Here is an 11,530-nt window from a genome sequence, read left to right as displayed (position 1 = left end):
ACATCTACATTTGCCCATCCTTGCTATACAGATAACACAAAATAAAGTGGGAAGAGAGTTGAAGCTAACGGCCAGTGTGACATTTCAAGTCAAGTCCCTACATCGGCGTGCACATGACTTATTCCTGGGCCTGCAGGCACATCTATCAAGTGGCAGAATTATCACCATACCTTCTTGCAGTATATTCCTTCCTTTCTTTCTTGAACCAACACTCCACTGGTGTGCTGCTTTTTTTCTGCTTTGGAAAAAAAATACAAATGTAAAAAACACCCAACCAGTCACTTTACTTAAAATAGATTTCCAGGGAGTGGGTGCTAGATAATGTCAAATCTGCACCCCACACACACACACACACACACACACACACACACACACACACACACACACACACACACACACACACACACACACACACACACACACACACACACACACACACACACACACACATACTGGTTATCATTTGGAATGGGGACCAAGTGTTTGATCATCACTTGTGGGGACCACCCTTTCTACAGGTTGTGGAGGCATAACAAAAATGTAGGTAAAATGGCCACTTAGCTCATACACGTCTTTAAATCTCTGGATTGATGAAGTAATGTGCTGATCATTCTTACTGGGGACCCTGGGGGAAAAAAAGAGTTAATATGGTTCATTGGGACTAAATTTAAATCATTTTGCATAATTCACACAAATTTGTACATGACTACTGAGGACCATTTAAAAAAAAAAGTTCAAATGAAATATGACATGATGGTCAGAATACAGCACTACAGCTGTCCTTTTATAGGAAGTTTCACCACTTAAATGTTAAATCAAATCCTGCATCTTCTGTGACATTACTGAAAACTGCTATTTAGCAGTAATGAAGTTGTCTGCAACTCCAACTACTATCATCTGTGGTCTAGATCATGTTTTGTTTGGTTATGTCCTGTTGGTTTAGTTCAGACCTGGGCATTCTGCGGCCCGCGGGCCGCATCCGGCCCTTTGTGCGTCCCTGTCCGGCCCGCGTGAGGCCAATTATAAATTACAAAATACATTTTAAAAAGTATCTATGTCGAGTGTGCAATACAACGGTGCTGCTTTTGTTTTGAAAATCGTTATTTGTATTACTTCCGTGTGGACGTATGCGTATGCGTGATTGTGAGTGAATGTGAACAGCTGCAATTACAAAATAAAGTTGAAAAAACATCTATGTCGTGCACGCAATACAACTGTGCTGCTTTTATTTTGAAAAGTATTATTTATGGGCGTGTGTCCGTGTGTAACCTGCGAGTGAAGGTGCACATGCAGCAACAAGTGATGCACGGTTTACACCCGAGACTCTAAAAAGGGAAAAGTTGATGAGGAATGGCGTGTTTTCAACAAGACATGGACTGCCAAGCAACGTTCCCTCTAAGGTGCGTGCCTGCGCAATTGCGCACTGCTCAAACGTCCGCTGCGCGCAGCAAGTATATGCCGCGCACCAAATCAAATCCCATCTGAATTCTAAACAAAATAAACATATTTATTCTATGTAATTTTGCAATGCAACTTTGAGTGACAGTGACAACAAGCGGCCCTAAGTGTGTTCGTCAACACCGTTCAATTATTGTAACGTCTATCGAGATGCTTCGAGGACAGGAATTATATCGATCACTTTATTGAGCAAAACTGTTTATATTCGGACATAACCACACCAAAAACATGAGTAAAACAATTCTATCTCGAAAAACTAGTCATTTTCTGCCGTACAAACCAGGCCAAAACCAACTTGTCATCTGTCACCAACACGCATAGCACTAAACCACTGGTGCGTTTATGGCCACACAAAAAGTCGGACAACTCAAACACCACACAAAGTTACACTATGACTCCTCAGTCATACGTGTGCTTATTTTACTGTCATTTATTATTAATGTTAATTTATTTATATTAGTCATGGAATGCTGTTACACACACTATGTTGAAGTATTACTATTATTATTAATTATTATTATTATTATTATTTATCTTACGGTATATATCAAAAATAATATTGAGCAAAATTTAATTGAAATATTGTCGATGTGGCCCTCCAGCAGTGCTCGGGTAGCTCATGCGGCCCCCGGTAAAAATTAATTGCCCACCCCTGGTTTAGTTCCTGTTTTTGTGCACTCTTGTTTGTTTTGGTTTCCATGACTACTCATTAGTTTCACCTGCCTTATGCACGCACCTGTTCTAATCAAAAGACTATTATTTAAGCCTGTTTTTTCAGTGAGTCGTCCTGGCGACATTACTCTGTGTTTGTTCTGTCCATGCCATAGTTCTTGTTCGTAGTTCATGCTGCTTTTTTTAAAGGCCTACTGAAAGCCACTACTACCGACCACGCAGTCTGATAGTTTATATATCAATGATGAAATCTTAACATTGCAACACATGCCAATACGGCCGGGTTAACTTATAAAGTGCAATTTTAAATTTCCCGCTAAACTTCCGGTTGGAAACGTCTATGTATGATGACGTATGCGCGTGACGTCACGACGGCAACGGAAGTATTCGTACCCAATGTGTCACCATACAAACTGCTCTGTTTTCATCGAAAAATTCCACAGTATTCTGGACATCTGTGTTGGTGAATCTTTTGCAATTTGTTTAATGAACAATGAAGACTGCAAAGAAGAAAGTTGTAGGTGGGATCGGTGTATTAGCGGCTGGCTGTAGCAACACAACCAGGAGGACTTACTTGGATAGCAGACGCGCTAGCCGATGCTAGCCGCCGACCGCACGGATGATCGGGTGAAGTCCTTCGTCGCGCCGTCGATCGCTGGAACGCAGGTGAGCACGGGTGTTGATGAGCAGATGAGGGCTGGCTGGCGTAGGTGGAGCGCTAATGTTTTTATCATAGCTCTGTGAGGTCCGGTTGCTAAGTTGCTAAGTTAGCTTCAGCGTCGTTAGCAACAGCATTGTTAAGCTTTGCCAGGCTGAGAATTATTAACCGTGTAGTCACATGTACATGGTTTAATAGTATTGTTGATCTTCTGTCTATCCTTCCAGTCAGGGGTTTATTTCTTTTGTTTCTATCTGCATTGGAGCCAGATGCTATCACGTTAGCTCAGTAGCTAAAGAGCTTCGCTGATGTATTGTCATGGAGATAAAAGTCACTGTGAATGTCCATTTCGCGTTCTCGACTCTCATTTTCAAGAGGATATAGTATCCGAGGTGGTTTAAAATACAAATCCGTGATCCACAATAGAAAAAGGAGAAAGTGTGGAATCCAATGAGACTTTGTACCTAAGTTACGGTCAGAGCGAAAACAGAAACACCCTGCACTGCCTCTCTAGTTCTTCACTCTAACGTTCCTCATCCACGAATCTTTCATCCTCACTCAAATTAATGGTGTAATCGTCGCTTTCTCGGTCCGAATCTCTCTCGCTCCATTGTAAACAACGGAGAATTGTGAGGAGTCCTACCTCCTGTGACGTCACGCTACTTCCAGTATAGGCAAGGCTTTTTTTTTTATCAGCGACCAAAAGTTGCGAACTTTATCGTCGTTCTATACTAAATCCTTTCAGCAAAAATATGGCATTATCGCGAAATGATCAAGTATGAAACATAGAATGGATCTGCTATCCCCGTTTAAATAAAAAAATGTCATTTCAGTAGGCCTTTAAGCCACAGTAAGTGTTGTTTGTTTTATGTTCATAGTTTATGCTAAATCTTAGCTTTTGTTCCCTGCGCCAAGTTCGTGCCTTCGCCTTGTGAGCGCTTTTTGTTTTGTACTTCGTTGAGTTATAGTCAAGATTAAATCATGTTTTTACCTTCAAGCCATGTCCGGTCTAGTCCGTTTGCATCACGGGAGAACAAATCTCGCAGCAAGCTGCGTAAAAATCCACGTCCTGACAACTACCATATATATAAGGATGGAAAATTCTGAATGTGAATCATACTTTAAGCTAATAATGTTTTATAATCATGCTGTATGAAAATGTCATCCTGAGGAACACTAAACCAGATTTTGTTTTTTGGAAAAATATATTAGTTTTAACTAAGGATGGATACCATACAGAATCACAGTACTATTAATGTTTTATGGGCCAAAGCTTAAAAATCACTTAGGCATCTTCAGAATGGATCTGACTATCATTTAAAAAGGTTTCCCTTTAGGGGACCTGTTTTTTTTGTCCCCATACCGTCAGAGGTCCCCTAAAGGTGACTGTGTAAACAGAGCGATGTCTCCATTAAGTAAGCATTGCCAGAACACACACACACACACACACACACACACACACACACACACACACACACACACACACACACACACACACACACACACACACACACACACACACACACACACACACACACACACACACACAATGCCCTCTGGGTAGTATGAAATGTCATGAAACACCACATGCTGTCAGTCACAGACTCAAAATCGAAGTATAGAGTATCAAACTCCCCTCTTCTGCGGGGGAAAAAAATAAAGCCACAACAGGACACCACAGTGCGGGAAAAGCAGGACCCCCCGCCCCCCCGCTGACAAATGTCATTACCGAGTGGAGCTGCGGGTCTCGAGTAACTCTTCATGTGTGTGTCGGCCCTACGGCAACATCCCCATGTCCTGGTGACTCGCATAAAGGCGGCCTCGTTTGGAAAAAGGGGCTTGCTTGGACACGATGTTGACCTATTGCATTGCACTTATTACTACATGATGTCTTCTCAAGGGACAATACATCCATCAGGTCCATAAAGTCTCTTTACCCGGCTGGGAATCTTGGGGCACCACACCATTCCATTTGATTCTTGGGGGTAACGACTCGATTCAGAATTGATTCTTGATTCAAAGTCAGTACTTTTTTAATAACATTGGATGCAAGTTCTACGATTAACTACATTCCTCCATAAAATAGATAAACAGCTCTGATCAATTTCTATATTACCTTTTTTTTCGGACTATAAGGCGCACTTAAAATCATTTCATTTTCTCAAAACTGGACAGTGCGCCTTATAACCCGGTGCGCCTAATGTACGGCATAATTCTTGTTGTGCTCAATGACCTCAAAGCAACTTTATTTGGGACATGGTGTAATGATAAGTGTGACCAGTAGATGGCAGTAACACATAAGAGATACGTGTAGACTAGGGCTGCAACAACTAATCGATTAAATCGATTAAAATCGATTATAAAAATAGTTGCCGATTAATTTAGTCATCGATTCGTTGGATCTATGCTATGCGCATGCGCAGAGGCTTTTTAAAAAATAAAAATAAATATATATATATATTTTTTTTTTAAATAAATCTTTATTTATAAACTGCAACATTTACAAACAGCTGAGAAACAATAAATCACAATAAGTACGGTGCCAGTATGATGTTTTTTTCCAATAAAATACTTGACAGGATAGAAATGTAGTTTGTCTCTTTTATCCGATTATTAATCGATTAACCGAAGTAATAATCGACAGATTAATCGATTATCAAATTAATCGTTAGTTGCAGCCCTAGTGTAGACTGGAATATGATGGCAGTAAACACCACCGAAACTTTAAATGTTCCTTTGAGAATAAAAAACATTACACACGGCACTCAAAAATCTGTCAAAATTTTTTTAGTACGACTTCGGTAAGCTATGAAGCCTCACCGCTTGATGGATTGTACTGTGCTTCAACATACGTATTATTATGGTGTGTATAAGGTAAGACATGGTGTGTGTATAAGGGCCGCAAAATGGCACCTATTAGCAGAAATATCTGCCGTTTTGTTTCACAATATTATAAAAAAAACTACTTTTCTTACCTTCTGGTACCTGCTGATGTGTATTTTAACTTTTTTTTAACTGTTTTTAACTTTTAACTGCTTTTTATCTAACAAATTGTTCTTAGGGTAATTTTGTATTTGCTTTTTTAATGTGTATTTTACTTCTGTTTTAAATTTTATTTTTTAGTCTGTCCTTTGCCTTTATTTCTTTGTGGTGTACAGCCCTTTGTTCTTCAACTGTGGTTGTTTTTAAAGGGTTTTATAAATAAAGTTGGTATGGTATGGTATGGTATTTGGGATCTGCATAAGTCCTGAAAATTATTGCGCTTCCGCCATTGTAGTCTGTGCCGACAGCGTAGTCATAAGTCTTCTTTTTCTCTATCTTCTTGTTATGTGACATTCATCCTCCACTGTTGCCATTTCTAATATAAAGTAGTGTAAAGTTCTTACTTATATATGTCAGTAAACTCGCCATGAAAGCGCTAAAACATACCGGTATAGTGACTTTACATTATTCACCCAAGGAACTTTAGTTATTAGAGAGTTCCGGTCGGACGGTTTTTCGCGGGACACATTTCCTGCGTTGTTGTTGCACTAGTGAGCCACAGATGAGGAAATGCTGCTCCGTTATTGATTGAAGTCAAGTCTGAATGTCATTAAAACAGTTAGCTCCATCTTTTGACACTTCTTCCACTCCCGTCCTTGCACGCTACACCGCTACAACAAAGATGACGGGGAGAAGACGCTGTCGAAGGTGAGCCACGTAAATAAGACCGCCCACAAAACATGCTGAAGCGACTGTCAGAAATCGACTTTAAGATGGTCAGTAAAAAACATCATCTATGCAACGTTTAGACCAAGGTTCAAAGCGTAGTTAAAAAAGTAGTGGGTTATAGACCCCAATTTGCGGTGTATTTAAAGATATAACTTTGTCAGCTATAGGTGACATTATTATTCATATACGACACGATATAATAATACTAACACAGACACTTGTAGACGTGTTAGCATAGTAGCTAATGCACGCTAGCTTCAATACATTACGATAGCATGTACAAATATGCATGAAAACACTCCTACAGACATCACACATGGGACGGTCTAGGTAAGCATGAATAGTTTTGGTTTTATTGTAAAATTTACAAACATTGCTTGGAATGAAGAATCCATATGAGGAGAAACACTATGGTTGCCTAGGAGACGGAGCGGCACGTGTACTTCCGGTTCAAAGCTCTAAATGGAAGGAAATAACTATACATTCACCAGGCAGCACAAACAATAACACACATTTCAGTGTTTTTGCATGTGTTTTATGAAAACTATAGCCGGCAGTGAAGAAAAATCCATAAATGAGTGGTACCGTTTTATAAGCATAGGAAAACAGTAGACGCGTAAAGCCTGGAATTTACGATATTTACTCATGTCAAGTAATTGGCGACTTTTTACTGTTACTTCAGTCACTCTACAGCAGTGTTTTTCAAACACTGTGCACTGGTGTGCCGTGGGACATTATCTAATTTAACCAATTTGGGTTAAAAATATTTTTTGCAAACCAGTAATTATAATCTGCAAATAATGTGCCGTTGTTGAGTGTCTGTGCTGTCTGGAGATCGGCAGACTTACCACATAATATTCTCCCATATCAGTAGGTGGCAGCCGGTAGCTAATTGCTTTGTAGATGTTGGAAACAGCGGGAGGCAGAGTGCAGGTAAAATTGTGTCTAATGCTTGAAGGCCTACTGAAAGCCACTACTACCGACCACGCAGTCTGATAGTTTATATATCAATGATGAAATCTTAGCATTGCAACACATGCCAACACTTATAAAGTGCAATTTTAAATTTCCCGGCAAACTTCCGGCTGAAAACGTTTCGATATGATGACTTATGCGTGTGACGTCAATCGTTGAAACAGAAGTATTCGGAGCCCATTGAATCCAATACAAAAAGCTCTGTTTTCATCTCAAAATTCCACAGTAGTAGTAGACATCTGTGTTGGTGAATCATTTACAATTTGTTTAATGAACAATGGAGACTGCAAAGAAGAAAGCTGTAGGTGGGATTGGTGTATTAGCGGCGGACTACAGCAACACAACCAGGAGGACTTTGAGATGGATAGCAGATGCGCTAGCCGCCGACCTCACATTGATTTCCTCCGTCTCCGGGCCGCCGACCGCATCTATGATCGGGTGAAGTCCTTCGTCGTACCGTCGATCGCTGGAACGCAGGTGAGCACGGGTCGTGATGAGTACACGAGGGCTGGCGTGGGTGGATAGCTAATGTTTTTAGCATAGCTCTGTCGAGGTTCCGTAGCTAAGTTAGCTTCAATGGCGTCGTTAGCAACAGCATTGCTAAGCTTCGCCAAGCTGGAAAGCATTAACCGTGTAGTTACATGTCCAGAGTTTGGTAGTATTGTTGATTTTCTGTCTATCCTTCCAGTCAGGGGCTTATTTATTTTGTTTCTATATGCAGTTAAGCCCGATGCTATCACGTTAGCTCAGTAGCTAAAGTGCTTCACCGATGTATTGTCGTGGAGATAAAAGTCACTGTGAATGTCCATTTCGCGTTCTCGACTCTCATTTTCAAGAGGATATAGTATCCGAGGTGGTTTAAAATACAAATCCATGATCCACAATAGAAAAAGGAGAAAGTGTGGAATCCAATGAGCCAGCTTGTACCTAAGTTACGGTCAGAGCGAAAAAAGACACGTCCTGCACTGCACTGTAATCCTTCACTCTAACGTTCCTCATCCACAAATCTTTCATCCTCGCTCAAATTAATGGGGTAATCATCGCTTTCTCGGTCCGAATCTCACTCGCTGCATTGTAAACAATGGGGTAATGTGAGCAGCCCTTCCTCCTCTGACGTCACGCTACTTCCGGTATAGGCAAGGCTTTTTCTTATCAGCGACCAAAAGTTGCGAACTTTATCGTCGTTGTTCTCTACTAAATCCTTTCAGCAAAAATATGGAAATATCGCGAAATGATCAAGTATTACACATAGAATGGATCCGCTATCCCCGTTTAAATAAAAACAATTCATTTCAGTAGGCCTTTAAATCAAAAATAAACAAAAGGTGAGTGCCCCTAAGAAAAGGCATTGAAGCTTAGGAAAGGCTATGCAGAACAAAACTAAAACTGAACTGGCTACAAAGTCAACAAAAACAGAATGCTGGACGACAGGAAAGACTTACTGTGGAGCAAAGACGGCGTCCACAATGTACATCCGAACATGACACGACAATGGACAATGTCCCCACGAAGAAGGATAAAAACAACTGAAATATTCTTGATTGCTAAAACAAAGTAGAAGCGGAAAATCGTCGCTCAAAGGAAGACATGGAACTGCTACAGGAAAATACCAAGAAAAGAGAAAAAGCCACCAAAATAGGAGCGCAAGACATGATCTAAAACACTACACACAGGAAAACAGCAAAACACTCCCAATAAGTCAGGGTGTGACGTGACAGGTGGTGACAGTACACCTACTTTGAGACAAGAGCTATATTGATGCATGCTTGGTTATGCTTTAAAGTCATATCCAACAATTGCGACGACTTTTTACTGTCAACGGCGTTTCGTTTTTAATGATTTCTGCAGGGGGTGAGCCTCCGGATTTTTTCAATGCAAAATATGTGCCTTGGCTCAAAAAAGGTTAAAAAACACTGGCCTAGGAGACGGAGCGGCACGTGTACCTCCGGTTCAACGCTCTAAATAGAAGGGAATAACTAGACATTCACCTGGCAGCACAAACAATAACACACATTTCAGTGTTTTATGAAAACTATGGCCGGCAGTGAAGAAAAATCCATAAATGAGTCGTATTGTTTTATAAGCATAGGAAAACAGTAGATGCTTTAAAGGCCTACTGAAATTATTTTTTTTTATTCAAACGGGGATAGCAGTTCCATTCAAAGTGTCATACTTCGCCATATTGCCATATTTTTGCTGAAAGGATTTAGTAGAGAACAACGACGATAAAGTTCGCAACTTTTGGTCGCTGATAAAAAAAGCATTGCCTGTACCGGAAGTAGCGTGACGTCACAGGAGGAAGGACTCCTCACATCTGCCCATTGTTTATAATTCAGCGAGAGAGATTCGGACCGAGAAAGCGACGATTACCCCATTAATTTGAGCGAGGATGAAAGATTTGTGGATGAGGAAAGTGAGAGTGAAGGACTAGAGTGCAGTACAGGACGTATCTTTTTTCGCTCTGACCGTAACTTAGGTACAAGGGTTCATTGGATTCCACACTTTCTCCTTTTTCTACTGTGGATCACGGATTTATATTTTAAACCACCTTGGATACTATATCCTCTTGAAAATGAGAGCCGAGAACACGAAATGGACATTCACAGTGACTTTTATCTCCACGACAATACATCGGCGAAGCTCTTTAGCTACTGAGCTAACGTGATAGCATCGGGCTCAAATGCAGATAGAAACAAAATAAATAAACCCCTGACTGGAAGGATAGACAGAAGATCAACAATACTATTAAACCATGGACATGTAAATACACGGTTAATGCTTTCCAGCTTGGCGAAGCTTAACAATGCTGTTGCCAACGACGCCATTGAAGCTAACTTAGCTACGAGACGTCGGCGGCGGGCGTTGTAGCTTTCGACGACAACCCGGCCGCCATCAGAGTCGGCAAGAAACATATATCTCCCCAAAGTTACGTACGTGACATGCACATAGCGACACGCACATAGCGACACGCACGTACGGGCAAGCGATCAAATGTTTGGAAGCCAAAGCTGTACTCACGGTAGCGCGTCTGCTATCCAACTCAAAGTCCTCCTGGTTGTGTTGCTGTAGTCCGCCGCTGATACACCGATCCCACCTACAGCTTTCTTCTTTGCAGTCTCCATTGTTCATTAAACAAATTGCAAAAGATTCACCAACACAGATGTCCAGAATACTGTGGAATTTTGGGATGAAAACAGAGCGTTTTGTATTGGATTCAATGGGTCCGAATACTTCCGTACCAACCATTGACGTCACGCGCATACGTCATCATACATAAACGTTTTCAACCGGAAGTGTGGCGGGAAATTTAAAATTGCACTTTATAAGTTAACCCGGCCGTATTGGCATGTGTTGCAATGTTAAGATTTCATCATTGATATATAAACTATCAGACTGCGTGGTCGGTAGTAGTGGCTTTCAGTAGGCCTTTACATCTGGAATTTACGATATTTACTCCTACTTTTTACTGTTACTTCAGTCACTCTACAGTAACGGTACTCTTACTTGAGTATAATTGTCATATATTTCTGCAGTACTGTCCCTTGAGAAGATATCAAATGGTTGCTCAAATGTTTGTGTGAGCCACAGAAGCAGAGAAAGGTAGGCACGGCTTTTTTAAATCCCGAATTGGCTGTCTCCCTTCCTCGTTTGATCTTTGCCGCAACCTCACAGCTCCTCCATGCGCCGCCGGCCCATCGAGGGAAGACTTTGAGTTTTTCAATCAGAAGGAAGCGGTCTCGCCCCCAACATGTGGCGCTCACACACGGACGGAGGGAGCGCGCCGCTTTCTCCTTGAGCTGGACATTTTGAAGGTGCTGATGAAGGACACGGCCACCTGCACGCACAGCTAAACCCCGGATACATTTATAACCCGGCCATAGATAGACGTGCTGGGGCTAATCCTGATAGCCTGGAGCATTGATGCTGAGGAGACTCGGGATATATCAGCGCTTTAAAAGCTGCCCTTTTTTTATCGCCCCATCCTCCATTGTGGGAGTGCTGATTAAAAGGTGCTCGCTTCAAAGCCACTTTGCCTCGTCTCCGCTCATTGTGGAT

General features: G+C 41.3%; 1 protein-coding gene across 5 annotated transcripts in view; it reads right to left on the bottom strand.

Annotated features, from left to right (window-relative positions):
• col16a1 (collagen, type XVI, alpha 1) overlaps positions 1-11,530 on the bottom strand; it is a 378,064-nt gene that overhangs the window by 328,070 nt on the left and 38,464 nt on the right. For 4 of the 5 annotated variants that reach the window (XM_062030118.1, XM_062030122.1, XM_062030121.1 and 1 more), the window contains one exon: positions 171-625. The gene's annotated coding sequence lies outside the window, so the exon portion shown is untranslated. The remainder of the gene's footprint in view (positions 1-170; positions 626-11,530) is intronic. The other variant, XM_062030120.1, reaches the window with a different exon arrangement.

This window comes from Entelurus aequoreus, linkage group LG20 (genome assembly GCF_033978785.1).
Source record: "Entelurus aequoreus isolate RoL-2023_Sb linkage group LG20, RoL_Eaeq_v1.1, whole genome shotgun sequence".
In the NCBI taxonomy this organism is placed as follows: Eukaryota; Metazoa; Chordata; class Actinopteri; order Syngnathiformes; family Syngnathidae; genus Entelurus; species Entelurus aequoreus.
The sequence above is the reverse complement of the archived record's forward strand: the minus strand, read 5'-3'. Positions and strand labels throughout refer to the sequence as shown.